This window comes from Phalangium opilio, unplaced genomic scaffold, assembly GCF_054372755.1.
Source record: "Phalangium opilio isolate 3A_F unplaced genomic scaffold, DU_Popi_V2 ptg000056l_1, whole genome shotgun sequence".
NCBI classification, from domain to species: Eukaryota; Metazoa; Arthropoda; class Arachnida; order Opiliones; family Phalangiidae; genus Phalangium; species Phalangium opilio.
The window spans coordinates 303,623-331,476 of record NW_028324175.1 but is presented as its reverse complement, the minus strand read 5'-3'; the positions used below and the strand labels follow the sequence as shown (position 1 = coordinate 331,476).

Genomic DNA, 27,854 nt, shown 5'->3' with positions numbered 1-27,854 from the left:
GCAAGACATAGATATTGGTGGCTCGATCTGGATAAGGATGTCAGGCAATACGTCAGAGAATGCGTCCTCTGCCAGCAGTACAAGATAAGCAACAGGAAAACCCCCGGACTTATGATATCCACAGTTCCGACTGGACCATTCGAAAAGATAGGAGTAGACATTATGGGACCATTTCCCATCAGCCGAAGAGGATATAAATTTCTACTCGTATTCACAGACTACATAACCAAGTTTTAATACCTTTGAAAAGAATAACAGCAGATGCTTGCGCACTAGCCCTAAAGAATTTTGTTTGCCGATGGGGAGCGCCAAGACAGATCCTGAGGAACCCAATTCGTGTCATCTCTATGGCACAACACATGCAAGCTATTCAACATAGGACCAATCCACACTTCTCCATACCATCCACAATCGAACATCACGGAGAGAGTCAATCGCGTCCTGGGAGAGACCATTTCAATCTACGTGGAGAACAATCACCGAACGTGGGACGAAACTTTGAACGCTCTCGCCCTCGCGATAAATTCAGCTCCACATGAGACAACAAGGAGATCTCCATTCTACCTCAATATGGGAAGAGAGCCAAGACTCCCATGCGACATTGACATCGGTATGCCCTTGGAAGAATTTGAAGATAGATCCGAGACATTGAAGATCCTAAAGGACCAATGGAAATTGACAAAGAACTTCTCGAAATTGGCTCAAGCCAAACCGAAAACATACTACGATTTAAGAAGAGAAGATCTCGAATTTGACATCGGAACGATAGTCTGGAAACTAACTCATCCTCTATCTAACGCCAATCTTGGGCGAATGGGTCAACTTTGCCCAAAATGGACTGGACCTTTCAAGATCGTAGAGAAAAGAAGTCCCCTTGTTTACATCCTCGAAGACATGATCTCCGGACAGAAAAGAGGTCCCATAAACATAGCTCAACTAAATCTTTATCAGACTTCAGAAGTTCCACTGGAGGAGAATGAAGAGTCAGAAACTCCGAGAGAAGAAATCGTCAAACCAGTCGAAGTCATCCCTGAGGAAAATATCCAGGAAGATGAAACTACTCGACCAAAAGAAATTACCTCTCCTCCGAGACCAAGAACTCAAACTCCAGAAGGAATACCACCACAAGATGTACCAGAAGATAGACCTCAGCCTTCCTCCGAGTCTTTCGAGGAAGTAGAAGAAATGATCGGCCCATTCCGATTTGTTGACAGAGTACCGAAAAAGATAACTCAAGAGCCAGAGATACGTCAACTTGAAGAAATCCAGCCGGAATTGGAACTACAGGACAACATTGTCAATCAAGGAGAGACGCATCCAGTAATCGAGCCATTGCCTCAAGGACCTCTACCTCCTCCAGCGACAACTCAAGTACTTCCCCCTTCCACTCCTACAGCCGAAAGAACAAAAAGAGATCGCCCTACAACCAGTGTTCAGCGATATCTTATTATAGTAAGGCTAGTTATGCATCTAGATACGTTTGTAGGTAGTTATATCTTAGATCAGTTTTTTAAAATAACTACATATAACTATACGTAGTCTAGGACAAAAAAACAAGCCTTTTATCGAATTCCATTCGTGAATATTTCGTATCTAGTATATCATTAATTGTTCACTCTTTTTTACCGTATTATCTAATATCGTTTTTAAGAACATTATCTTTAGCATGTTTTTTATCTGATACTCATGTTTTAGGTCAATATTTTAGCGGTGTATCGCATAAAGTCCACCATAAAAAGCAGTTTCCCATTAATTTGTCGAGTAATTGCCATAAACCCGGCGAGCTTAGAGTAGTCAGTTTTCGTTGCGTGTGTTTGCGAGATAGATTATCATGTCAGAGATCAACCATAATAATGATGAAAGTACTGATAACATCAGGCGTGAAACAACAAGTGTACAATCAAATATTCAACTTCCATATCTCTTGGACGGCGAGTTTTTTCTTCCAATCGGCGAGTCCAGCAATGCCTCTAATTCTATCAGTGTCCAATGCTTAAGTTGCCCTGATAGGAAAATTCTGAAATCATCAAGAGCATCTACTGGGAACCTACTTAAGCACATTAAGGTACGTTTTCGTTATATGCCCAAATAGGTCTATTGCTAGAATATCGACGTGTAGCCCGTAGTGGAAATAACCCAAAATACATTACATTTTCCTAAAAATAAATAACAGCGATACTATTAAGAGTACTTGGTAGTGTGCCACTTGTTAGATTCTAAAGGAGTTGTAAAAAGAGTTTTTGTCCGCTGTGTTTCATGGTTTCTCCTTTCTATCTAAACTTGCTGAGGCTATCGGTAATAGTTAGTATAGGACCCTGTCTGTTAGATGTGGCACTGGAGCTATGCATTGTAAAGGAAACCACCTAAAAATAAGCCGCTAACAAAGTGTGGACATCAATGCTCAGATAAACCCTATATTATTATCAAGAAGGGATATCTAGTTTACTTGGAAGTAGGTATAAAATGGCAACATATCTAGCTTTATCTCCAGTCCAAACGTATGTCCGGACGGAGTTAATCCCCGCTTCAAAATTACAACTAGCATCTCACTGGTTCTTAAAAACTCACGTCAGCCCAACGCGAATGACGAAAATTACTGACGACTGAGGAGAGGCGAAATAGCCCGGCCTCCTTTTACGTCTCCCCTTGCATTTTAAAAGGAGGACTGGGACTATGGCGCGCGAATACTAAGGCATCTTATACCTTCTCCCTAGTAAAGTAGATATCCCTTCTGTCATTATTACGGTTTCCGACCCTCTGCTTACATTTCCAAGCTAATGCAAAGTTTAACCATAGTCACAGTGATTCCTTTCCTAAGCAGAGGCGGCACACTAAAAGCAGTCAGGCGCTTTGTCTTGTCATTTTTGTTTTCAGAATAAACACCCCTTAGTGTTAAAACAAATAGAAGAAAAGAAAGCTACCAAAAGGAAGAATTCATCCTCTAACCTTGAACGAACCAAGCGTATCTGCTTTCATCCACCAACAAAAGATGAAGTAAGAATGGCCAGCACGATTGGGTGTTGATGATAGGTGGTAGTGATATTTAGGCACATTATCAGTCATTTAAACTCAAACCTTTATTCAGTCGCAGTTCTGATCGTTCTTGCTTACTTGATTTTTATTAGTAACTCTTGATCGTCATTTGACTTATTTTATTGATCGGTAGCTATCCCTGCCTAAAGGTTTTTCTTATAACAGGTGGACGAGGTCGTGATCGAGTACATAATATCAGAAGTGCGGCCGATATATACGGTTGAAAAACCATCGTTTCGGCGTATGATTAAGCGTTTGTCTGGAGGAGTCGAACCTCCTTACGCCACTTGTTTCAAGGGCAAGCTCTCTTCGAAGAGACAGGTTATGGAATATAATCTGAGAGTCAAGTTGTCGGATGTCGAATTTGTATGTACAACTGCTGATATATGGAGCTCCAATCATAAATCATTTATGGGGGTTACCGGACATTATATAGACCCATCCTCTTTAAAACGTGTATCTGTATTACTTGCGTGTCAACGAATGAAATTCAAGCATACATTTACGGAAATTGCTGCAGTGTTATTCTCCGTTTACTCTAATTATGACCTGTATGTCCCCAAATTAGTGGGTACGGTTACTGATAATGCTTCAAATTTCGGAAAAGCATTTAAAGTATTCCATGTGCCTGACAATGTACCTGACGAGGATGTTTCTTTCCTGGATCACGATTTTTTGAAGACTATAGATGTAGAAGCCTTCCCGCGTGGCCCTTTGGAAGATCAAGAGACCATTCTCGATTCCAGTCTACCCAGACACTATAAGTGCTTTGCACACACTCTGAATTTGGTAGCGACTACCGATGCAGAGAAAGCTTTGAAGGATGCCGTCTATAAGAAACGCTACAATTCATCCATAAGAACATGTTGCGCTCTCTAGAATAAGCTTAGCCGATCGACACAATCGTGCGACTATGTTGAGGAACGTCTAGCAAAACGGCTACCGACTCCTTGCCCAACTAGATGGAATTCATTCTAAGACTGTTTGTTAGAAATAGTTAATTCTAAGGAACACCTACCGGCCATTTCCAATAACCTGGGAATCCCTTCTTTAAAAGCCACAGACTTAAGGCCCGTTCGCAAGCGCGCGAGAAGCTCAAGCTGAAAGCTGAAACCGTACTCTAAATGCGATTCTCGCAATTCTACCAGCTGTTCTCAAGCGCGATGGCGGCGCTATTGCGAGAGCGGATCATCACTTCTCGGCATCTCGCAACGATCTATCTCGGATAGATATTTTCTGAAATCAGCGTCAATTTTTCCCCCTTTTCACCCCCATTTAACGCGTAAACCAGAAACAAGCGCCTGCTAGCATAAAGTCTTTCGATTTGATTAAACAGTCTGTGATGGCGTCTTTAAAACAGAAAAAAGAAATGGAAATATTTTGCAACAGCTACCAATATATTTGAATTAAAATATAGGTACTAAATTCAAATCATGCTGCACATTTCTAAAGTTTTTGTTCAAGAATCATTTATCGCGGCTTATAAAATACCTAAGCCTTTGCTATGAAGCTAAAATCTTACCAAAGTACGAAAATATCCTTCTTATCGTTCTATCCAAATGGGATGCACCCACCAACGTATTTTTATTTATAATTTTAGTTTTTTCTTTTATTAATAATGTTTTTTTTCTTTAATAAGAGCAATTTAATGACCCAAGCTCGTACTATTTCCGCATCCTCCTCCATTTTAATTTTCGAACAACTTCAGCTTCTTGCGACTCGCGAGGGACGATCTGCTTTTCTTGTGAACAAAAATATAGCAGCTGATTCCGACGGCAGAGAGCGTATGCGAGATACGGATCTGCGAGCGAGAAGACAGACTCGCTTCCACTCTCAGCTTCTCGCGCGCTTGCGAACGGGCCTTTAGAATTTATCACTGAATATCTTTCCGTCATGCGCCCGGTTGCTCTTGCCTTGGATATCCTCCAAGGGGAAGAGCATTGCTATTTGGGGCTAGTGCTTCCTACGCTCTATCAGATAAAATTGTCATTAAGTAGCATTGATAAGTTGGAACAATGTCGCGCTTTAAAGGCGGCTGTTATTCAAGGCTTGGATGCTAGGTTTTCAGATATATTGATTTTGGAAAGTCCAGAAAGTAGACCTTACATTTTAGCCACCATTTCACTTCCGAAATTCAAGCTACATTGGTGGACGATCTACGAAGAACGGGAAACTTTGGACTATTTGAAATCCGTGTTCTTGTCGGAAGCCGAGAAATATTCAAGTACCTATGTATCAACGAGCAGTGGTACCGTAAACACACCTAACGCAGCAACGACGACAAATGAAGTGGACCCCTTTTTTACCTTCTTAAATACCGTTGAAGAGGGAAACCCTGAAGACTTGACGAAGAATCGCATCACCATGGAAGTGCTTGCCAATTTAGAAAACAGAAGCAGAGACGTGACAATGTTACATCTTTATCCTGTTGTTAAGGCAATGTTTCTCAAGTATAATACGATATTGCCTTCGTCTGCCCCCGTAGAAAGAGCTTTTAGCTCGGGAGGTCAAATCCAAACACCAAGGCGTAATAGATTAGATGATACCATGTTTGAAACAATGTTGATGTTAAAGTATAACCAAAATATTGATTAAAGATATTGTTAAAGAAAATATATATTTTGGCAAATGTTTCAAATATATAATTTGGTTTTCGTGGACTAATAAAAACGTCAAATCTGCAGAAGTTTTAGACTTGTTTTTCGAGGCCCATTATGACATTCTAAAATCAAATGAGTCCAAGTGATACAGTCCAAGTATAACAGTTCCAGTGTCAACGAAGTAGCTTGTATTAATGGAATGTTTCAATTCGTGCCAACAGTACCAAGAGTTCTCTGGAGGGCACTTTCCAAAATGGGTTGCGAAATTAACCTCGAGGGCAGTTGCCCAGATGGTAACGAGTGTCCTCGAGGAAACTTGCCCAGATGGTAACGAGTGTCCTCGAGGAAACTTGCCCAGATGGTAACGAGTGTCCTCGAGGAAACTTGCCCAGATGGTAACGAGTGTCCTCGAGGAAACTTGCCCAGATGGTAACGAGTGTCCTCGAGGAAACTTGCCCAGATGGTAACGAGTGTCCTCGAGGAAACTTGCCCAGATGGTAACGAGTGTCCTCGAGGAAACTTGCCCAGATGGTAACGAGTGTCCTCGAGGAAACTTGCCCAGATGGTAACGACCCTTACAAAAATGTTCTTAAGAATTCCAAAGGCCATTCTTTGGAACCCTATGGAGTCCTTGGGATCATTTTCTAAAGGAACAATTCCCAAAGACTTTCTTTGGAATTCCTAAAGAAGTCTTGAGACAAATGTCCAAAGAATGCCTTGAGATTATTTTCCAAAGAAATTCTTTAGGAATTCTAGAGATAAATTTCCAAAGAAGGTATAAGGTTTATTTTCCAAAGAAACTCTTTAGAAATTCAAGAGATTAATTTCCAAAGAAGGTATAACGAATATTTTCCAAAGAAATTCTTTAGGAATTCAAGAGATTAATTTACAAAGAAGGTATAACGAATATTTTCCAGAGAAATTCTTTAGGAATTATTGAGATAAATTTCCAAAGAACGTCTATGGAATATTTTCTAACGAAATTCTTAAGGAAATCTTCAGATAAATTTCTAAAGAAGTTCTGGGGTTTATTTTCCAATGAAATTCGTTAAGAATTCTAGAGATGAGTTTCAAAGGGCCAGATATATTTGCAATTATGCTTTACATATAATTATCTCAAAATATTTTTACCCAAATTGTTTAGCTAACGTTTTTCTGCATAGACATTGCCTTGATGGCTAAAAAATTAAAAACGTTTCACGAAGGCTTGTCAAGTAGCTAAGGCTCAGCTGAAATGGTTTATCATATTTACCTATTTTTGTTTTTCCCTTTAATAATCCGTGAGGTGTTTATGCAAAGGATAAATTAAATTAAAAGTAAAATACGCGTAATTAAACTCGCGATGTTTAGATTTACAGTGAGTATAAGCTGGCAGTCGAAACTTTCGCTTCTGAAAAGTAAAACTAACCTAAAACTAATTCTTTTGTGATCTTTATTTCGAGCGTAATTAGAGTCCCAAATATATATATATTTTTTAAATTTTGTAGATAAAATTAGGTTAAACGCGTTTCTGGTACTCAAAAAACTCTCAGTGAAAATACATTATTAAACTTAACAACAACATCTGTATCTACTGCTTGGCCATTGAAGCCTCCAAAACCCACTTAGTACCTCATACATTTGCACAAGGTTGAAACTTTCTGCCGTTTTTAGATGTATTTAAGTCGATTAAATGTCTGACTTTATAAGCAGTATCGCACTGCATGCGAGAACTTCCCGCGATATAAGGGGTGTTGTTCAGCATAAAAGAATTGCACTCCCTGCATTGGGATATGGTTCTGCATGTGAGAACTATCCTCGTTTCTAGAAGGCTAAATTAATTTGCCCCATAATCTTCCCTATATTTCACAAGAAAATTCCAAAGATATTTCCCAAGAAAGTAATTAACATATTTCCGAAAAAAATCCAAAGATATTTCCCAAGAAAATTCCAAAGATATTTCCCAAGAAAATTCCAAAGATATTTCCCAAGAAAATTCCAAAGATATTTCCCAAGAAAATTCCAAAGATATTTCCCAAGAAAATTCCAAAGATATTTCCCAAGAAAATTCCAAAGATATTTCCCAAGAAAATTCCAAAGTTATTTCCCAAAAAAATTCCAGAGTTATTTCCCAAGAATATTCCTAAGATATTTCCAAAGCATTTTCCAAAGAAAAAGAGGCCAATATTCCCCAATTTCCCAAAGAACCCCTTAAGGATTTCTAAAGAAATTTCCCAAGGAATTTTCTAAAGAGTTCTAAAGAAGATTTTTGTAAGGGGAGTGTCCTCGGGGAAACTTGCCCAGATGGTACCGAGTGTCCTCGAGGAAACTTGCCCAGATGGTACCGAGTGTCCTCGAGGAAACTTGCCCAGATGGTAACGAGTGTCCTCGAGGAAACTTGCCCAGATGGTAACGAGTGTCCTCGAGGAAACTTGCCCAGTTGGCTACGAGTGTCCTCGAGGAAACTTGCCCAGTTGGCAACGAGTGTCCTCGAGGAAACTTGCCCAGTTGGCAACGAGTGTCCTCGAGGAAACTTGCCCAGTTGGCAACGAGTGTCCTCGAGGAAACTTGCCCAGTTGGTAACGAGTGTCCTCGAGGAAACTTGCCCAGTTGGTAACGAGTGTCCTCGAGGAAACTTGCCCAGTTGGTAACAAGTGTCCTCGAGGAAACTTGCCCAGATGGTAACGAGTGTCTTCTAGGAAACTTGCCCAGATGGTACCGAGTGTCCTCGAGAAAACTTGCCCAGTTGGTACCGAGTGTCCTCGAGGAAACTTGCCCAGTTGGTACCGAGTGTCCTCGAGGAAACTTGCCCAGTTGTTACCGAGTGTCTTCGAGGGAATTTGCCCACTTGGCGATATGTGTGTCCTCGAGGGCAATTGTTCATCTGGCACTGAGAGTGTAATGGAGGTTACTAGTCCAATAGTGTCGAACAACAATTCCGTGGCTTTAAGGTGACGTTCTTCGTCTTGTTACATCTTAATATACAACTGTCCTATACGCGCGTCTCAACTAATCCTTATTTTTATCAAAGATTTTCAACGTTTCGTTCACGATTTTCAAGCTTTAACATGTTTCACAATTGTAAACAACCCGATAATTGTATCTATAGTTCGTAAAAAACAAGGTTCACGTAGATAGTTATAATTTTACCTATTTTCTAGATGGTGTTTCAAACAGATAACATAGATTTATGCATAGATAAATGTCATGCATGTTGGGTATAAATATTTGTAACATATGTAGTACAGATACAAACAGATAAAAATACGCAAAATACATATACGTTTGTATCTATAATCAGGCAACATATATCTAGATATCAAATCGCTGAACACTGCTCTGCGCTCCCAGACGCTGCGCTGCTCGCGCCATAGCTATAGCGAGAGCAGCTTGCGTCGTGACGCGCGTGAACGAGTGGGGTATGGTTTAGCTCGCCACCTACTAACCTTAAATTACTGAATAAAATGTTAAATGGACAGGCCAGTAGCGACTCGAGAGTCGGCCTAGGCAAGAAGTCGAAAGAAACTATTGGCAACAATGTTCAGTATTAGTATACGATTCAGATTAATAACATCGGATCGGCCTTATTAAAAATATATTTTTTATTAATCGGGGTAGGGACAGATAAAAATAACGTGGTATTATATTAAAATATGGCTATTTACCTGAAGTTTCAAACGTAAGCCTTGGTTGTTCTGACACTTAAGGAAAATAATAGTGGTCTTTCTTGTTATAATAATCGAATAACTATTGTCTATTTTACTATTTACTATTTGGTCTATATTTATATCGACATAACCAGCACTATCAACTGTTGCTCTAATAAACATTTCTACTAATTCTGGAGTCAGTCTCCCTCACATCGAGATCGAGAACGACAATTTCGATAAATAATGAATGGATAGTCCACCAGGCTGTGTTAGTGTATCGATAAAATGGCTGGATTTTTTTTAGGGAGGGGACTAGGTAGTACTTGAAGGTAGCGAAGATGAAGGTAAACTCAAACGTTCTCTCTTTACGTGAATGAGATCTTGTATATATATATATATATATATACCACCCCTTTTCCCACTTCCTATATATATTTCTATATATATTTATATAGGAAGTGGGAAAAGGGTGGTAATCTCCCCGACTAAGCGTCAGACCCTCACTTAGCCAATCAGGAGCCTTTCCTCTGTGAAGTTTGCCGCCATTTTGGTGAAAAGGGGTTAATTTTTCGTATATTTTTTACAGTTCCAGAAAATAAAGCAACAGTTTTGACGAATATTAAAAACTTATTAAGGAAAAAAACGTTTTTAATGTTAATAATTGTACTTTGTATTTTCATTTAACTTTTTTTTTCTTTTTTTTTTGTACCCTGAGTTTCAAATAAATTAAAAATATTAATGTTCTTTTCTTATCATGAAATGTAAATTGGACATTAAAAAAAATTAAGGGTGCCTTAAATGTTTCACACTAACAATTTTAAAATACCTACATTTTTCTCTTTCTTTTTCGTTTTTCAAATTTTAACATTAATTAGTATCTTATAGAAATGTAGTTTCAAATATTCTTTTGTGTACTTGCAGTCAGTCGTCTACAATTAATTAATTGTTTCGCCTCACCTGCTTTACCATGAATTAATAAATCAGGTGTTAAATCTGTAGTAAACTAATTATTATGCAACATTAGCTTTTATTTATAACGGATATTAATTGGACTAATTATATAAGATTAGGCTTAACGATGTGTACATTCTTTAAAGTATATATTAAAGGGGCTAACCGGCGCTGTTGGAGTGAAGTCCGCCCTTAGTTCAGGGGGAAAACACCCAGCTCTTATGCCATAAGGAATGGCGCCACCGTCGCGGTGGGCGGGTAAGCAATATGCTAACCAACAGTTTGACCCCCCTTTCACCCCAACAGCTCCGGCCAGCCCCTTTAAAGTCGACGCGTTGAGACGCCAGTAAATTTTCTACCTTACAACTAAAAAAATTAAATGAAGTGTCTCACAAATATCAAAACTCTTCGCGATAAGTAGTGTTAAAACTTTATTTTGAAAAGCTTACATTTGAGGTTAGGCCTAGTACATTAGAACTCTGTCTAGGAATTTCGCGCTCTGATTTTTAGATAAGTGACTTTTAATGTCGTGATTTATTTCTACTCCATTAAGCCTTTGCAACCAAATGGATTTTGTAAATTTACGATATAGGCCTTGGCTTTTAATGGAATGAACCTTTACCAAAAATGTAACGTTCCGAGTTTTGGTAAAGGTCAAAGTTTACTAATTGTTAAGGTTAGTTACAATCATATACTTAATATACTACGCGATTATCGTAAATAGCGACTAGGTTAGGGAAAGGCTCCATTTTTTAAGATGGCGGCAGCAGATTACAAAAATATTTCTTAATGATCATCTACTAGTTAAGAGTAACGTCTCTGCGAAATTTCTACTTCCTAAGTAAAGCGGTTTGGTCTGGGCGTTAAATTATAAGTCAGTCATGACGATACAATTGTGGATGGAGCTAAAAAGGAAGTGTTACGTAATCTTTCCGCATTTTATCGCGTCTGTTTCCGGTACCATTTTTTCCGCATTCCCAAAATGTCGGCTTCTATTGCTTCTGTCTGGAGAATGCTACATTCTTAGGGAAACCCAACCCGTTGGTATGTAGTATCTGCACTGTTAAAGCGGCATCCTTGAAGTTTAGCGAGAGCCTCGCAGCTGGGAATCCCCACCGCGCCGGCGCCCAGACTTTAAAGGTGCCGCTGCGCGTGCGCCTTCCCTTCCGAATACCGTCGAATCCCCGTGCGGAGTATATATTTGGAAATATTGTTAGTTGACCGTAAAACCCTGTAAGAAGTTGATGTTTTAGGCCTTCACCTTAGAGACAAGTGTAACGGGGAATTTTGAAAATAACAGTGGTCTATTTTTTTTTTAATAAAAATAATAAATTTTTATCGTAATGGTGGAATTCATACTATTATTATTATTATATTGCGCGCAACGCCCTGCCTTTGCCTGTACTAAATAAGTGTTCTTCCACCCTGAAAAATTAAAATGCTAAAAGCTCATTTTGTATTTGTTCGCCTATTGTGGATGGTGAAGTAGAAAATCTAGTGATTTTTTTTCAATTTTTCTACTAATTCAGGAAATACTTCCGAATTATTTTCAAATTCAAATTAGGTTCAGATTTAAAGGATAATTTCACAGAAATCCATGGGCACTTGCAAAATAAATGGACACTGCACAGCTGCTATTCGATTTATGAAGTGTTTTGACGGCAAAGTAAACGCGGAGGTTTGCAGTAATCATTACGGCCACGAACTTCAGCTTTGCCACATCCAAATCCCAAAACCTGCGAGGGAAATGATAGCGGGGAAACTTACTAATGGAGTTTCAAAGAAAAGAATTTTGGACGATAAACGATGTAATATGAAGGATATACAGAGAGAGCATTTAACTCTTCCGAAAGATATCAATAACTTCGGCGAGGCTTACGGTCTAAATATTACAGAGCGCCACACTGAGGATCATTTAAGCGTTGAGGCTTACGTTCAAGAGTATTTGGAAAAGAATGATGGCACTATTTTAATCTATAAGAAACAACACGACGAGAAGAACTTCATACCAGCAGACATCATGCACTACGTGGATTTAAAGCCCCCAGATTTTGCCCTAGGAATAATGACTCAGTTCCAAAGAACTATGCTGCGAGAGTTTGGGTTAAACATTATATGTTTTGATGCAACTCACGGCACAAACGCGCTTATAGTTTTAAATTGGTGACAGTTCTTGTTGTTGATGAGTTTCGTGAAGGTATACCAGTGGCCTGGCTGATTTCAAATAGAGAGGATGGAGAAGTCCTAAGCATATTTTTCGAAGAAATAAGAAAATCTGCGGGGATAATTGTACCTAAAGTCATCATGTCTGACAAGGCTCCTCAGTATTTTTCAAGTTGGAAGAAAGTAAATGGAGGGGAACCAAAAAAGTTGCTTTGCAAATGGCACGTGTATCATGACATTCGCAAAAAAATATCTATAATTGGGGACAAGGAAGTGGCTTCTTACTTATTTAAAGGAATAGCCATACTTATGGACGATTTGCATCCGGAAAAATTTGAGCTCGTGCTTAAAATTTGTCTCTCGGAAAAGGAAGAAAACGAAAAAACTGTTGAGTTTGGAAAATATTTCTATAACGAATGGGTTTCTTGTAAAGAAGAATGGGCTGCTTGCTATCGCAAAGGAAGCGAGATCAACACAAATATGTTCTTGGAAGCTTTCCACAAAGTTTTAAAGCATAATTACTTGGAAGGCAAGCAGAACAAACGAGTTGACAAGTGCCTTTCCTCGTTATTTAATTATGACCGTGACCAAACAGTACAACGCCTTATAAAGATTGGAAAGGGGAAAATAACGTGGAAGTCCACGGCGAACTTCAAAAGACACACACACGCCATGGATTTGCCTTTGTCTCTCGTAAAACCAATCTCGCAATGCTCTTGGTCCATCGCGAGCGAAGCCACCTTGAAAGACAATGAAACGGACGCTAATGACGATCTGAAGTACATAGTTACTAAGCAGCGAGAAATGTGTGAAAAATGCAACTCCATATGTGTTGCGTGCAACACGTGTATTCACCAATTTACGTGTTCTTGTCCGGATCGAAAAGAAAATCTCGAGTTGAAAAAAGAAGCTGTTATTTCAGAAGTCATATCAATGATTGGTGCCATTAAAACATTTGAAAACAGAAATATTTTAGACGTAGTCACCAAACAGACCAGGTTATCAAAGTCACTCTTTGAAATTCAAACTGCCAAAACCAAAAAAGATAATCAAGCGGATAAACAAATGACAGAGAGTTCTGGGGAAGAACGTAATAAATTACAGAATGTCCCCCATAATAAGTTGGCAGAGAAACAAAAACGGTTCTTTTCAACAGTGAAGAAAAGAAAGACAAACAATATACGATACGCGAAACCAGATTTAAATGAAAAGGCCTCACTTGTTTATTATTTGTCACAACCTAACAACGGAGCCAACACTAGCAAAAATTCAGAATTTGAATATTCTTACTGCAGATGTGCCTTGCCGTTCATAACCTATTTCTAAGTAATCAAGATCTTTCGGAAAGGAAAAAAAGAAACAAATTCAGGCGTTCCTCGAGTTCTTCGTGAATAAACAAAAGGTTGAAGATACTATTAATGGGACACGTCAAATAGACGAAGAAGACATAGAGATGATCCCTGAAAATGTTGACGACGACGTATTTAACATCAAAGACACAACGGTAGAGTTCGTCAAAGAATTCGTTTTGCCAGATGCCTGGCTTGCAATACGTGAAGTATTGAAAAGTAAGAAAACACAATGGAAGGGCGGAAAATGCCCTACCGTATCAATGAAAATTAACATGGTGCAATGTGAAGAAAGCGATTTGTGGTACCATTGGAATTGTGTGAATTTCACAGAAAACGACCAAAAAAGCACATATTTATGCATTTCTTGTCGACCAATGTGAAAAATAAAGTTCACTTTTCCAAAATTATACTTTAAATGAAACATCCATAGTATTTCAAAGCAATCCACAATTTAAAAAAACCGCCTACAAAATCACATTCTCTGGTTGGAAGCCTTGCGGGATTTTTTTTCGGGGTTAGGGTTCCTATTTACATACTAAACTAAGAAAGACACTTAACACACTAATATAAATAAAATATTAGTTTGGATTGAGGCATACTTGCGTCAGAATAACATGAAAGTACTAGAATACTAGCCCAACTAAGGCATCTCTCATTACCAATCCAGTAAATATACTCCATGGAAAAAAGGTAAGGGAAAAACGGCTCTTAACGCTCTGCAATTACTTCCCGCTAAGACCTTCACTTGACAATTTTACAGTAACACCCACTATATCGCCAAATTCCCGCGTCTGACCAACGTAAAAGCACTACTATATTAAGATAAATCGACCAATCATAAAAGAGGCGGTTGAACCCGCCTCCAAAAAAGAGTCGCACATTTAGTCGAAAGTTTAGCCAAGGCTTTTATGGCCACGAGGGGCGAGTTTAGTAATATCGCAAGCGTGGTTACATAAATGGCGAGCTTGCCAGGACACGACGGATCCTAGTGTATTTAGATTTTGCTTTGGCTATGCTAAGCCTTAGTGTGATCGTAGTTAGTAGTAATTAATTGTTATAACTTAAGTAAGGTAGTGACTTGCGGAATTGGACTAACCGGAACAAGCACTATGAGTCTCGAGGTACTCAAAAACCCTTCTTTAACCATTAATGCACTACGATCACAATGTTCAATTCATGCACTACGATCACAATGTTCAATTCATGCACTACGATCACAATGTTCAATTCATGCTCAACTTCTTCAAAGCAAGTTTAATAACTTGGCTTATCTAAATGGGACATTCCCTAAAGAGAAGAACCTACGGTCAGCAATCAACCTATACAGAGGACTATCCTGAGTCAGGTTCTTCAACGGACGATGGTAAGGCTCACCACCCACCCTGCGGAGACTTCCTCTAGTTATCCTTAACCACAAGATCTGACTAGCCTCATCCAGGACTCGTAAGACGTATCTAACCTGGGAGGAAGAAAGCTAGGACGAGCCAACCGTTGCCATAGTTCCTGCTTTCGTCAATTTCCCTATAACTTTTAAATGATTAACCTAGTATGATAGTTAACTGGAATCTTTTAATTATCTGTTACATTATTTAAAGTTAATTACTATTATTATGTTATGTTTAAATTAGAAAGATTTATGTATTTAAATTTTCTGCCGATGAAGTCCAATTTTGTCGTCTGGGGGGATGTAACCTTCCGTAGTAATTAAGGGACCTCATGAGTTTCTACTCCAGGGGTTTAAGGTTACATAGAGGATTAACACCCAGTGTTACCTCATACTCAACATACTGTTCGTAAGATGAAAGATTAGGATCTTCCTCAAGCGTTGGCCATTTGGGAAGAAACTGGGATGTACCAGGGTAGTGATAGTCTAAATACTTGGTTTCAAATTGATCCGAACGGAATGTTCGTAGCCGCTATTGACGATGGTTATTGTAAGACAAATCTCGCTTGGATGTTGTTCAGTGACAAATATTGACAAGTACCTACTTTGAATGTTGTCTCGTAACGTTGGATGTACCAGCTGTATATGTAATCGGACCAACTCGTCTACGTGCTTTGACACAGGTCAAATACTTGCGCCGCCGTTTTTTCTCGCGAAGATCTGGCCTTCTTGGGTCTATACGCCGTTCGACCCGAGTACCGTGGACAAGGTGTTGGTGTAGGGATCTTAAAGGCCGCCTTGGACTACGCCAGTGACCGTAAGTGAGCCATCAATACCAGCGATAGTCATTTGGCGACGTACTGGGATTGCGCTGGGTTCGGTTTGGTTACCGAATGGATTTCGATCGCCTAATAGAAAGAGGGGGCCGATGTCGATTGCATGAGGGAACGAGTACCCGGAGTTAATGTTGTCGATTTCAACCAAAGTCGTTTTGCGTCAGTCGTAGCTTATGACGCCTCGGTTCAGGGTTATTGCCGAGAGCAATGACTACGTCTCACTTTGAAGGAAGCTGATTGCGTAGCCATGGTCGCTCTGCGAAAGAATGGTATGATTGCGCAAAGTAGAATTACACGCGGATACTTTATTGGGTTCTGCTCTTTCCCCGCGTTAAGGTCAGACTATCTGCGGCTATGGTATAATTTGTAAGAATGTTCGTGGACACGGGATGGTCGGCCCGCTCTACGCGGACGATAAAGACGTAGCTGAGGCCATCTCGTAGTTGATTCGGACCTTCCCAGAGGCCAGAAACTACGGGGTTATACTGTATATATTCCGTTGAGGAACAACGCCGAGAGCTTAACCTTTTCTGAGAAGCATAATATGAATGTCTATGACGTGGTTTCACGTCTCTTCTGGAAGGAATCGGTCCCTCCGGCCGAACCCAATAAGATATGGGCTCGACACGACCTCAACTTCTGCAACTTTTAACTTAGAATAAGTATTTAAATTATACCAACATCTGTATTATTCCTCTAACTGTATTGTAAGTAACCGTGAGATGTACCGTTTTGTTGACTATCTCAATGGACAAAGAACGTTCAATATTTATAAGTGTAGGAACCATGGTAAATTCCTTGTTATTACACAGGGTCGTTGAAGGCAGGGTGGACATTGTGCATCGGACACTAAATTAAACACGTCCATGATCGGGGCTGTGGCGGCGAAGAATCTCTTGGTTCCAGTTCAGACGGTGATATGGACAATTCCATTGGGTCTTCCCGGAGCGCTCCCATGGAGCAATAAAAATAAGAGACCCTAATTACGGAAAAACAGTGTTTAACGATCCGGCAACTACTCCTCCCAAGTTTATTGCTCCATGGGAGCACTCCGGGAGGACCCAATGGAATTTTCCATAAGACCCCAAATGTTGTCTCTAGCTGGTAAAATACATTATTTAGTAGAACAACAAGTCTAAATCAATTAGGTGAACATCGTTTTTTGTCTATTCTAAATCAGAGTGGAAGCATTACATTCTATGTGAGACACTCGTTCGTAAAATTCGACCACGATTGGTGGGAAAAAGCGATATTTTCCTGAGAATCCTAAAAAACGGGTCGTTACCAATAAGAAATATAAGGTAAATGATTGCGCCAGTAGCATAGATGACCTGAGCAGCGAGATTAAATCCGATTCAAGTGGTGACGAATGGTATACTATCCTTTGCTGTCTGAGGTGAAAAGATAATCTTTCTCATCGTTTCACAACAGAATGGCAACGATGTAATTCAACACGAAACTACACCTGCAATTTATTTCCTAATTCAATATATTATCTACAGGTGTTCAAATGAGGGTAGCGACGGAGAAAACAAGACTATCGGCGGTAAGAACGATTCTAGTGACGGTGGAAGTCAGTCTAATGTCGGCGAACAAAGCCAGTCTACTGACGGTGAAAGTCAGTCTAGTGACAAGTCAAGACGGTACTAGATCATTTGACGAGGAAATTTTAAAAATTCAAGAGAATTTCATTGAAACTGCGCCCAATTTACTGGTTTGCGACGAGATATCCAATTTCCGTGGATTACAAATAGTTGAAGAGCACATCCGAAAGTGTGAAGGATCATCAAAGATAAAAAAGAGAACAATTTGGCATGGCAAGAATATTCCTTTGTGAATGTGACCAGAATCCGGAGCACGAACTACAACTACCCACTTCGCAGAAAATGGGTGATGCTTTTCTTGTAAACTTGATCATACTTGTGTCGTATCTTTGCTCTGGAATGCTACAAATTCAAATCAAAAATTTTCTCAATTTTGTAAAATTGGCACTATCAATAATAGATTACTTAAAAAAAATGATAACGTCCGTTGAAGCAGTAGTCGACATTTTAAAAATGCGTACTATAAATGAGGCCATCTACCATGAAGCTGAAGAGGAACCGGAAGAAAACAAAAACATTGCGAATTCACCCAACAAAAGAATTTCAATCGAAAGTGACGCTAGGCATGCCTGTCGTAAAACTTCTTACACATAAGGTTGTGGGCATCGATCATGTTACGAAAATGCATGAAAATGTAAGCCAAAACCATGAAGCTTACGGAACTGAAAGGCTTTACGAAAACTTTGAGCAAAAGGGTGTCGTCATACTTGATGATGCACACGACCGGAAAACAAAAGTAAACAAAATCATTAAGACGAAGGACGGCCCCACCAGCACAAATGATCGGTGGCACGCTCTAAAAGCCATTACTAGGGATGTCAAAAAGATAGGCAGTGGTCGTCTCAGGGATAAAGGTGATACATGGCACCCAGATCTATCGGACAAAGTTTCGAATATCAAAAACCATACACTGTTAGAAAAAAAGGTGTTTCATGGGTGTTCGAAAATACCTTGAGGTGTTTATACACTCTTTTTGGAGTGTTTTTTAACTGATATGGTGTTTTCTCCGTAAAAAGGTGCTAGTTGACTCTTTTAAGGTATTTTTTAAGGAAATGGTGATTCACTGGTATGTAGACACACCTTTAGGTGTTAATTGACCCTTATTAAATTGTTTTTTAGACGGAAATAGTGTTTTTAATATAAATCTGTTCGAATGGTGCGAATAAGCACCTTTGGGCTTAACTTTACACATTTTTAGCTGATATGGGGTTTTTTTTTAAGTGAAAGGTTATTGATATGAGCTTAGAGGGAAATAATCTACTAATTCTACCTGCATAGTTAAGCATCCTAAAAATAACCCAAAGATTTTAAAAATCTTAATTATTTAACATTTCTTGGGACTAGCTTATTCTAATATTTGAAGGAATTTATACTTATTTTGATTTTTCAATCATTGGAAAATAATTCTCGAAGAGTTCAATATGCTGGAATGTCTTGGAATTAGAGTAATTAATAAAATTATCACTTGAATTTCCCCTTGACACAGGTTTTTCTCTCTCCGTGTGACGATGACGTCACGGATAGGTATTACACTGGACGTATCTGTGTGTCTGAGATGAAACAAAGCTTTATAGCTACACAACTACTAAAAGAATCGTAATGCCGAAAAATATTTAAAATATTTCCATTTAATATTCTGCAAAAAGTAAATGTTATCGTTTTGTAAGAGATCTTATCATCCTACTCGCTTTATATTAACTTTGATATGCGTGTTGTGTCTCGATTCAGATGCAATCTTCATTACTCGTTCTAAATAAACTCTGTTTTTTGTCATTCCAAAGAAAGAAGTTTATCTTAAATAATTAAATAAATATAAGTAATATGAATTATTTTAATTGACAGTATTTTACGTTAATTATAGTTAGGTCGGTTTAAGAAATATAATTCCTAAAATAATTTTAAACATAGCTATATATAAAGTTATACTTCTAGGAAACACCTATATCAGAACTTTTGTAAATTTTGGGTATATAAGGTGATTGATTCACACTAAAAGATAAGAAATGCGCAATTGCGTCAACCTTTGGTGGAAGCTCTGCCATTAGGAGACTAGACGTTTCTCATGTCTCACGTGTGGCGTATGTGGTGTAAACGAAAGACTAGTGCATGGTGTTGTTTTTAGAAACCATTAAATACCGGTTAGCATTGGGTGAAACAATTGGTTGTTAGACAGCAGATGAAGGTGTAACGGACAGTTAATGATTGACGTTAAATGAGATGGATATTGCAACGAAGTAACATTTTCCGAATTTCTGTATACTGCGAACGCGTTCCGGAAATTACGAACACGTTTGCTTCGATTTGCCAACTGCGAACGCGGTGACAGGCAGACACACAGACACGCCCAGTCACTCGGAAAGAGGTAAAAGTTCTACTTCATTACGCTATCTCCACACTTGTTTTTCCAATGGTATATACCACATACACGCTAATCTGTACTTATTGTCTTCTGACAACACCATCATATAGTCTTCTGTGTATAACCATGAGTTAATAATATGTTAGCTCCCTATAAGTTACTCAGGCTCCATAGGCGTAACGTATCCAGCGATTTCTTCCCATTGCGCCCGCGCGGGAAAAAATCCGAATGTTGCGCTCTCTCTAGTCGAAAAAAAAAATCCCGCTCGCACGGTTCCTCGACCTCGAGTCGTAGGCTGCTTTTTCACCGAGGGAGTGTTTTAGTCGTGAATGTTTATGTTTTAACAATTTAACATTAAATCATGGCGTTTGTGTCAGTACTGAGACAAAAAAATGCAGGAACTCCATGGAATTTGCCGATATTGATAAAGAATGCTAAAGATAAGAGTTGTTATTGTGACTTGAAACCAGAAAAATACAACTGATCTCGTAACTGTTTTCATAACCGAGGCTACTGAGCGAAATATTCGGCTGCTTAAATAGCTCCGATATCATTGGCTAGCTTCCACTACACGCGCTTCCGGGGAAAAATCGGAAAGAAGAGTAAATAAGATTTTCGTTCACGTGGCGGCCGCAGAGCGTCGCATATAATTGGGAAGCCGGCGGCGCGGGAGAAAACGCTGGAGTATAAAAATGAATTGCCTGAGTAACTTATAGGGAGATAACATATTATTAACTCATGGTATAACACATACACGCCAATCTGAAACATTGGCTTCTACTCCATTATCATCGTTGGGATTAAGATGTACGCGCGATCGGCTTAAGTTACGAGAAACGACCAGCCTCCCAATGGCAGGGCTTCGACCAAATTAAGGTTCACGCAATAGCGCTTATTCCTATCATTTGTGAATCAATCGCCTTATATACCCTAAATTTCCAAAAATTGTGAAAACGGTTTACGCTAGAAGTCAAACGTCAACAATAGCTATGTTTAAAATCATTTTATGAATAACGTTCTTAAAACCACTTAACTAGAATTAAGCTAAAATACTGACGATTAAAAAAATTAATATCATTTATATTTATTTAAATATTTAAGATAATTTTCTCTCTTCGGAACGACACAAGTGAAAGTTTATATAGAACGAGTAATGAAGATTGCATCTGAGTCGAAACACTACACGCATATCACGAGTAGGATAAAATTATATCTATCAAAACCATAACATATTCTTATTGTAGAATATTAAATGAAAATATGTTAAGTATGTTTTGGCATTACGATTCTTTAAGTAGTTTTGTAGCTATAAAGCTCTGTTTCATTTCAATATTCCAAGAAGATCTTTTATATTAATATATCAAATTTGGTGTTTACTTTTTAATTCAGCTTTACTACATTTATATACAGTGTAAACATGAAATTAAACTTTCCTAGTTTCACTAAATGTTACTTCTAAATATTTTGGTAGGCGTTGTTTGGATTGGTTCCTTGAATTCGTGTGTCTTTGAGGAGGTCTTGACGGTTCACAGTGAGCCGAAAATTAAATACACATTTAAATGATGTAAATCAGGTCCTTAAATAGAACTATTGAGGATATACAGTAAAGGTTAAAAGTAACCATTTCGCACGCGTATCAATTCTTACACGGTTGAATAAGGCTTACAGCAGAAAAAACGTTTACCCTTAATCCACTGGATTTGAGCAGCTATTTTGAAAGACTAATCTATGGTAACTCATGTGTTTTGAAAAACAATTATTTCAAAAAACACCTTTTAAGAAATTAAGAGTCTATAGACACCTTTCTGGTATAATTATAAACCTCTATTAAGGGTGATGTTTTAAACCTAACAGGAATTAAAAAGCACCAACGTCAATGGAATTAAAAAACACCAAATTAGTCTCAAAAAGACCTTTTCTTAAAGGGTTTATTAACACTTTTTCTGGTATTAATATACACCGCTATTCAAAGTGATTAAAACACCTCACAGGATATAAAAAGCACCTTCAGAGAAGGTATTATTTCGCACCGTTTTCAAAGGTGCGTATTGACATCCTCTCGAATGGTGCTTTTAAACACCAATAGGGGTGCTGCTGGGGATGCATTAGGAAACACCTTTAAAGGTGTCAAACAGTTCCATTTTTTTAACAGTGTAAACCAGTTTTCTCTTGCCTTTCAATATCTCGCTACTGCTGGTATGAAATCAATTGCGGATTCCAAGGGAGACCGGATTTCAATCGACAGTCTATCCTGTTCTTTTGCTAATGTTGAGTAGCTTCCCCAGTAGCACAAGCCTTCCGCATAACAGTCGGTTAAAGGTCGAATAGTCGGTTTACGGTCCAGTCAGCTGTACCATGCTTATTCCGATACTTTTCCGACTCATGAAGCCGACTACTTCTTTTAGTTGGCAACGCCGACATCTATCTGACAGTTGGAACTGAGATGGTTTATAGTAGGCTTGCCTACCGTCTAGAAAATTCCAACTTATTTTTTGCCAATTGATTACCGACTCTCTCGCGCTAGTCGGTATTGTGACGTTTAAGAAGAGTAAATTTTAAAGCAAAGTTATGCTTAGGCCGTTTAGTAACCAACATTTATCCGACAGTTGGAACTGAGATGGTTTAAAGTAGGCTTGCCTACCGTCTAAAGAATTCCAACACATTTTTTGCCAATTGATTACCAACTCCCTCGCGCTAGTCGTTATTGTGACGTTTAAGACGAGAAAAATTAAAAGCAAAGTTATTCTTAGGCCGTTTAGTAACCGACATTTATCCGACTGTTGGAACTGTGGTGGTTTGAAGTAGGCTTGCCTACCGTCCTAAACATGTAACCCATTTTTGCCAATTGATTACCAACTCCTTCCCGCTAGTCGGTATGGTCACGTTTTAAAAGAGTAAAATGAAAAACGAAGTTGTTGTATAGGCCTTCTTTTTCCGTGGGACGGTTTGTTTGACTTTTACTATTCCACATATGCCACCAAATTTTTTTTGTTATATATTTAACTTATACTATATTTCGACCCACAAGCAGAAGTTGATAATACTATATTTTTGGCAACACTAGAAGCATAACGTTACAAAAAACTGCAAAGTAAGAAAACACATCTGATTTTCTAGTTTGAATTTTCCCTCCTGTAATTTCTCGGGTCAGGTGACACGCCTCTGTTCTATTGGCGTAACTAAGATAACGCCATGCACGTCATCATCGAAGAGGGCGCTGCTAGTGCGAAAGCAAGTTAGCCTTTCCAGTATCTCTGACGCGGCTGGGTCGTCAGAATGTTTCAACGAGATTTTTGTGGTCGAAAATGATTAGTTCTAGGCTTGCTAACCTTGAATTTCATCGCTAAGGTTCTTTGTCACACTATATAAACTAAAACGTAAGGTTTGAATTTTGTTATTGAATTATCAATTTATCTACCTTTTAGAGCCAGTTTTATGCATAAGCCTTTGCTTTTTTACCTAGCTTCTCCTGGGAACCACACCCTATAAAGTGAAACCAAAACTTAAACGTTTATGTATACTTTCAGTTTATTTGTTTGAATATAAAAGAAGCAAGTGCTTTGGGGCGCTTGGAAATCAAAAACCTTATATATTAAAGCTTTTTGGTTGTGAAAATAATACTCAATTCCAAAATAGATCTCAATTTTTTTTTAGTTACAGAATTGTTTTGCGGTTTCAAACATTTTAAGAGAAAAATGTGTGAAATAATACCCTTTAAAATTGTATGTTTTTCTTTTTCCTTAAAAAAATCTGTAAGTGTATATCAGGGTTGCCACAGTACCTGGATATCCTGGAAAAGTCAGGGAATTTAAAAATGGGCCAAAAGGTCAGGGAAAAGTCGGGAAATTTTAAAAATTTTAGCAAATTCTGGGAACTTGATTTTAGTCGGTAAAAGTATTTATTGAAAGAGTAATGAAAGTTTCCCCTTATCCTCTCTTAACACAGAAAACTCCATGAGCAATCCTTAAAAATGTCTAGAATTGTTTTTATAAAGTAAATGCCTTCAAAAAAGCTCTTAAGACTGTTATTTATAGTTAAAATGATTCTTATTCATTTTGGTGCAACAAATACATTGGAAAAATTAATGTAGATCGAGTTTATTTAATTATAAGCACTTAAAACGTGCTGTAAAAATTTACCCTACCGCCTAAAAGGTCTAGGAAAATCTGAGAAAAAAGTCAGGGAAAACCTGGAAAAGTCCGGGAATTTTGTTCTGAAAATTCCGTGGCAACCCTGTATATTTTTCATAAAGATTTTTGTAATTTAAGAGATAGTAACTGGCCACATCGAAGATATTAACAATGAATATTAATAAATGCTTTAATTGATTTAAATATTATATTCGCCCTGAAAAATTTTACTTTTGGTTAAAACCAATTAGCTAGGGAGCTAATATTTCCATTCGACTAGTCGTGTAATATCGAATACATTGTTTAATATTTGAAATTGTTATAATCAGGGTTGGCACGCTGGTATCCAGTCCGGTTTTGTCCGACTGGATTAAACCGGTTTAAACCACGATGAAAAATCCAGTGGATTTTTCAAAAAATGTAATAATAGAGTACAGCGCAGGCACCATAAAGTGAGATGGAAGGAAACGTTTGACCCACATGTATTTATGTCTTTATTTCATCGAAATGGTCGATTCCCATACATTGTGGGTTATTTTGACGCGCCCTCCTCCCACTGCCCCACCCGAAACTCGTGAGACTGAGTTGAATTTTTCGCAACGCTAAATTTTTGGGTCGGACCGCGCGTTTAGAAAAATCTTTATCAGACCCTGCCCTATCGAAGATCACAAAAAAGCCTACCCGGGCCCGACCCTGCCCTATTGAAGATCACAAAAAAGCATAACGGGCACAACCCTGCCCTATTGAAGATAATAAAAATGTCTACCCGGGTAGACTGTATGATAACCCTACCCGACCCGACCAGCAAAACATTTTAAGTAATTTTCTCACCCAACCCGACCTAGGATTTTCCGACCCGATATGGGTCGGGTTAGACTGAAAAATGCCGATTAAATCAGGGTCCCTACTCATCTCTAAGGGAAATGTCTATAGTTTTATCAACTTTTATGTACAATAAAAATGATTCGGCCTAGCAGAAGACATCTAGCGCACTAAATGTAAAAAGAAGTGCTAAAATTAAGCACTAGAGAGTAGTTTAAAAAAAGCCAGATAAATCCAATAAAATCCGGTTTAACCCAGCAAAAAACCATGCCAGTGCCTTTTTCAAGAAAAATCCGAATTTTTGCCAACCCTGGTTATAATTGATGCTCAACCTGTATGTTACTTGAAATAACCAAAGTACAAATTCTAAAGTGATTTTCATTGAAAATGTATTAAAGAAATTTCAATACTTGGTATCAGTATCGTTTACTATAGGCGAATGAAGCCTCGAGTTAAGGCTTGATCGTCGCAAAAGCGTCGGACCTCTTGCTGACAGGCGGTTAAGTCGACTCTCAAACGTGTTGGATGAGGGTCGTATTTCATTCGTGTCGTAACAGTCGGTAAACCAGTGGGCCGTCGTCCCACCGGGCGGACATTTCGATTCTCAAACCCTTACTCTACCAGCCCTTTACCGACGATTTACCGTTCCTATACTAAAAAGCCGCGAAATCGTCGGATTGAGCGCGGCTTTAGGTAGGCATAATGACGCCTACCTATAGTCGGCCAACAGTCGTTTTATAGTCGCCTCATAACAGTCGGTAAACCAGTGGGCCGTCGTCCCACCGGGCGGACATTTCGACTCTCAAACCCTTACTCTACCAGCCCTTTACCGACGATTTACCGTTCCTATACTAAAAAGCCGCGAAATCGTCGGATTGAGCGCGGCTTTAGGTAGGCATAATGACGCCGACATATAGTCGGCCAACAGTCGTTTTATAGTAGCCTCAAAACAGTAGGAAAACCGGCGGGCCATCGTCCCTCCAGGCGGACATTTCGACTTTCAAACCCTTACTCTCCCGACTTATTAGTGACTTTTAACCAACTCGTCGGTAACACACAAAGCCGACCATGTAGGCCCTGCTTCGGCAGTGCTACTGGGGTTTAAGTGATAAGAAGAAGCGTTAACCTTTGGTGTAAGCCCCTCCATTATTAATCTAGATGTAACCATAGCCTACATCTTAACCCTAGTTATGATAATGGAGTAGAAGATAACAATATGTTTTAGGCGCACTTGATTTAACTTACCATTAGAGTTTTCAAACATTTCGGCTTTTGGATTGATTTTCAAAGGGGATGAGCCAGAACAGTACAATTCCCCATCGCGCATGTTATACTGCGAAAACTAAAAGCTAAACTCCGCTTTCTTTTTTATATTGTAAGCCGTTTTTCGTATTTTAACGCCCATTTTTTTGGGCAGCATGAGGTAGTACTGCGAAGTCCCTATTACACTTAGTGTATATCGGTGTCTGTGCACACTTATCATTTTGAAAGTTATATTTTAAGGTGGCCAATATAGACCTACGTTAATTTATTAATGCTTATTTTATGAACGTGTCATTTAATTGAAAATATTTCACTTAATTTTTTGGCTTGTAGATCGGAGACTTGTTTCTGAAGGTCATGGCGGTAAATATTATATTATTTTATTTTGTTTTTATTCAGAAGTTCATACCTCATGTTATTATTAAGCGCTTCTTTAGTGGCCGAGAAACCCATGGTAATTTTGTCAGACCCTCATATAGGCAAAGCTTACAATTGGTAATAGGGTACCAGTTTGTGTTAAAGAAAATAGCGTAAAGAGAGCCATAATAGATCTTTGACCTAATAGATAACGGGCCCTGATAAGACTTCAATGATAACTATTCTCACCAGGAGTTTGATTCGAAATGCGAATGATAATTTCATCTTTTCAGTTTTCATCGGTATATTTTATTTGCAGTTTGGGTCATGAAAAAGGGTGTTACGAGTATAGTGCGGGATACCCGAGATTTGCACACCCTGATGAAACTAGTGTTTTTCAAAGATGGTCAAAATTTAAATTTTTAGGGGACAGCTACGCGATTCATTTATTTAAATGAACGCTGCGTTCATGCGTGGATTATTTCTTCTTTTTAGGATATTACAATTAATGAGGACCGCGAGGAGACAGTAATAGATTGGTCGATAGAACAACAGTCAAATAGGAATCTACGATCTCGAGAGCAGAAAGATGTAACATTTACTGAGGAAAAAGATGTAACATCTGCTGAGGAAAAATATGAAACATCTGCTGAGGAAAAAGATGTAACATCTCCACAGGAGGAAGATGTAACATCTGCAGATGAGGATGAAATTATGAAATGACAAACTAAAAAGTATTGAAAATATCAAGTCCCAACAACTCGATTTTTATAAGTAGAAATTTAAAAAAAGAATGACATCCCATGAGGACATACTTTTAATTTTTTGATAATACCTTTAAACTATGTCAAAAATATTCTAAAGTTAAGTATAAGTTAAAAAAATCCACGGGTAGGCAACATCTGTGCCGTGTCAAGAAACAATTTTAAAAAAATGTTATAATTGAAAACTTTAAGGAAAGGTTTTTTTATAAATTTGAAAAAAACGGGTTGGCCATAATTGTGCCTTATTTTTGTTTTGTAACTTTGCAAATAATTGATAACTTTAAGGAAAGTTTTTAAAAAATTAAAAAAAAAGACGGTTTGGTCATAATTGTTCCTTATTTTTGTTTCGTAAGTTAAAACTAAGTCAAAAACATTATAAAGTTAAGTATAAGTAAAAAAAAATATTTCACGGGTAGACCACATCTGTGCCGTGTTAGGAAACAATTTCTTTTTTAAATGGTCAATTGATAACTTTAAGAAAAGTTTGGTAAAATTTAAAAAGAAAAGAAAAGGTACACCATAATTATGCCCCTCGGATTTTAGAAACTGCCATTTTTCAGAGCCACAAATTTTTTTTTTACAAATTAAAGTTCTTGTCAAAACTATA

The 27,854-nt window shown here is 38.3% G+C and overlaps 3 long non-coding RNA genes and 1 pseudogene across 4 annotated transcripts; 3 read left to right on the top strand and 1 right to left on the bottom strand.

The window, feature by feature from the left end:
• The first annotated feature begins 11,810 nt into the window (after positions 1-11,810).
• Positions 11,811-13,702, top strand: LOC149667637 (uncharacterized; annotated as a pseudogene).
• Positions 13,703-15,277: 1,575 nt separating this feature from the next.
• LOC149667636 (uncharacterized) lies at positions 15,278-15,834 on the bottom strand. Its single transcript, XR_016368111.1, has 2 exons — positions 15,718-15,834; positions 15,278-15,644 (listed from the first exon to the last, which is right to left on the bottom strand). It is a non-coding gene; the product is annotated as an uncharacterized LOC149667636 (long non-coding RNA).
• Positions 15,606-15,937, top strand: LOC149667635 (uncharacterized). The gene is made up of 2 exons (XR_016368110.1): positions 15,606-15,709; positions 15,796-15,937. It is a non-coding gene; the product is annotated as an uncharacterized LOC149667635 (long non-coding RNA).
• Positions 15,938-26,467: 10,530 nt separating this feature from the next.
• On the top strand, positions 26,468-27,248 carry LOC149667634 (uncharacterized). 2 transcript variants are annotated; one of them, XR_016368107.1, is made up of 2 exons: positions 26,468-26,489; positions 26,979-27,248. It is a non-coding gene; the product is annotated as an uncharacterized LOC149667634 (long non-coding RNA). The 2 variants fall into 2 exon arrangements; XR_016368109.1 differs by lacking the exon at positions 26,468-26,489 and adding an exon at positions 26,799-26,889.
• The last annotated feature ends 606 nt before the right edge of the window (positions 27,249-27,854 follow it).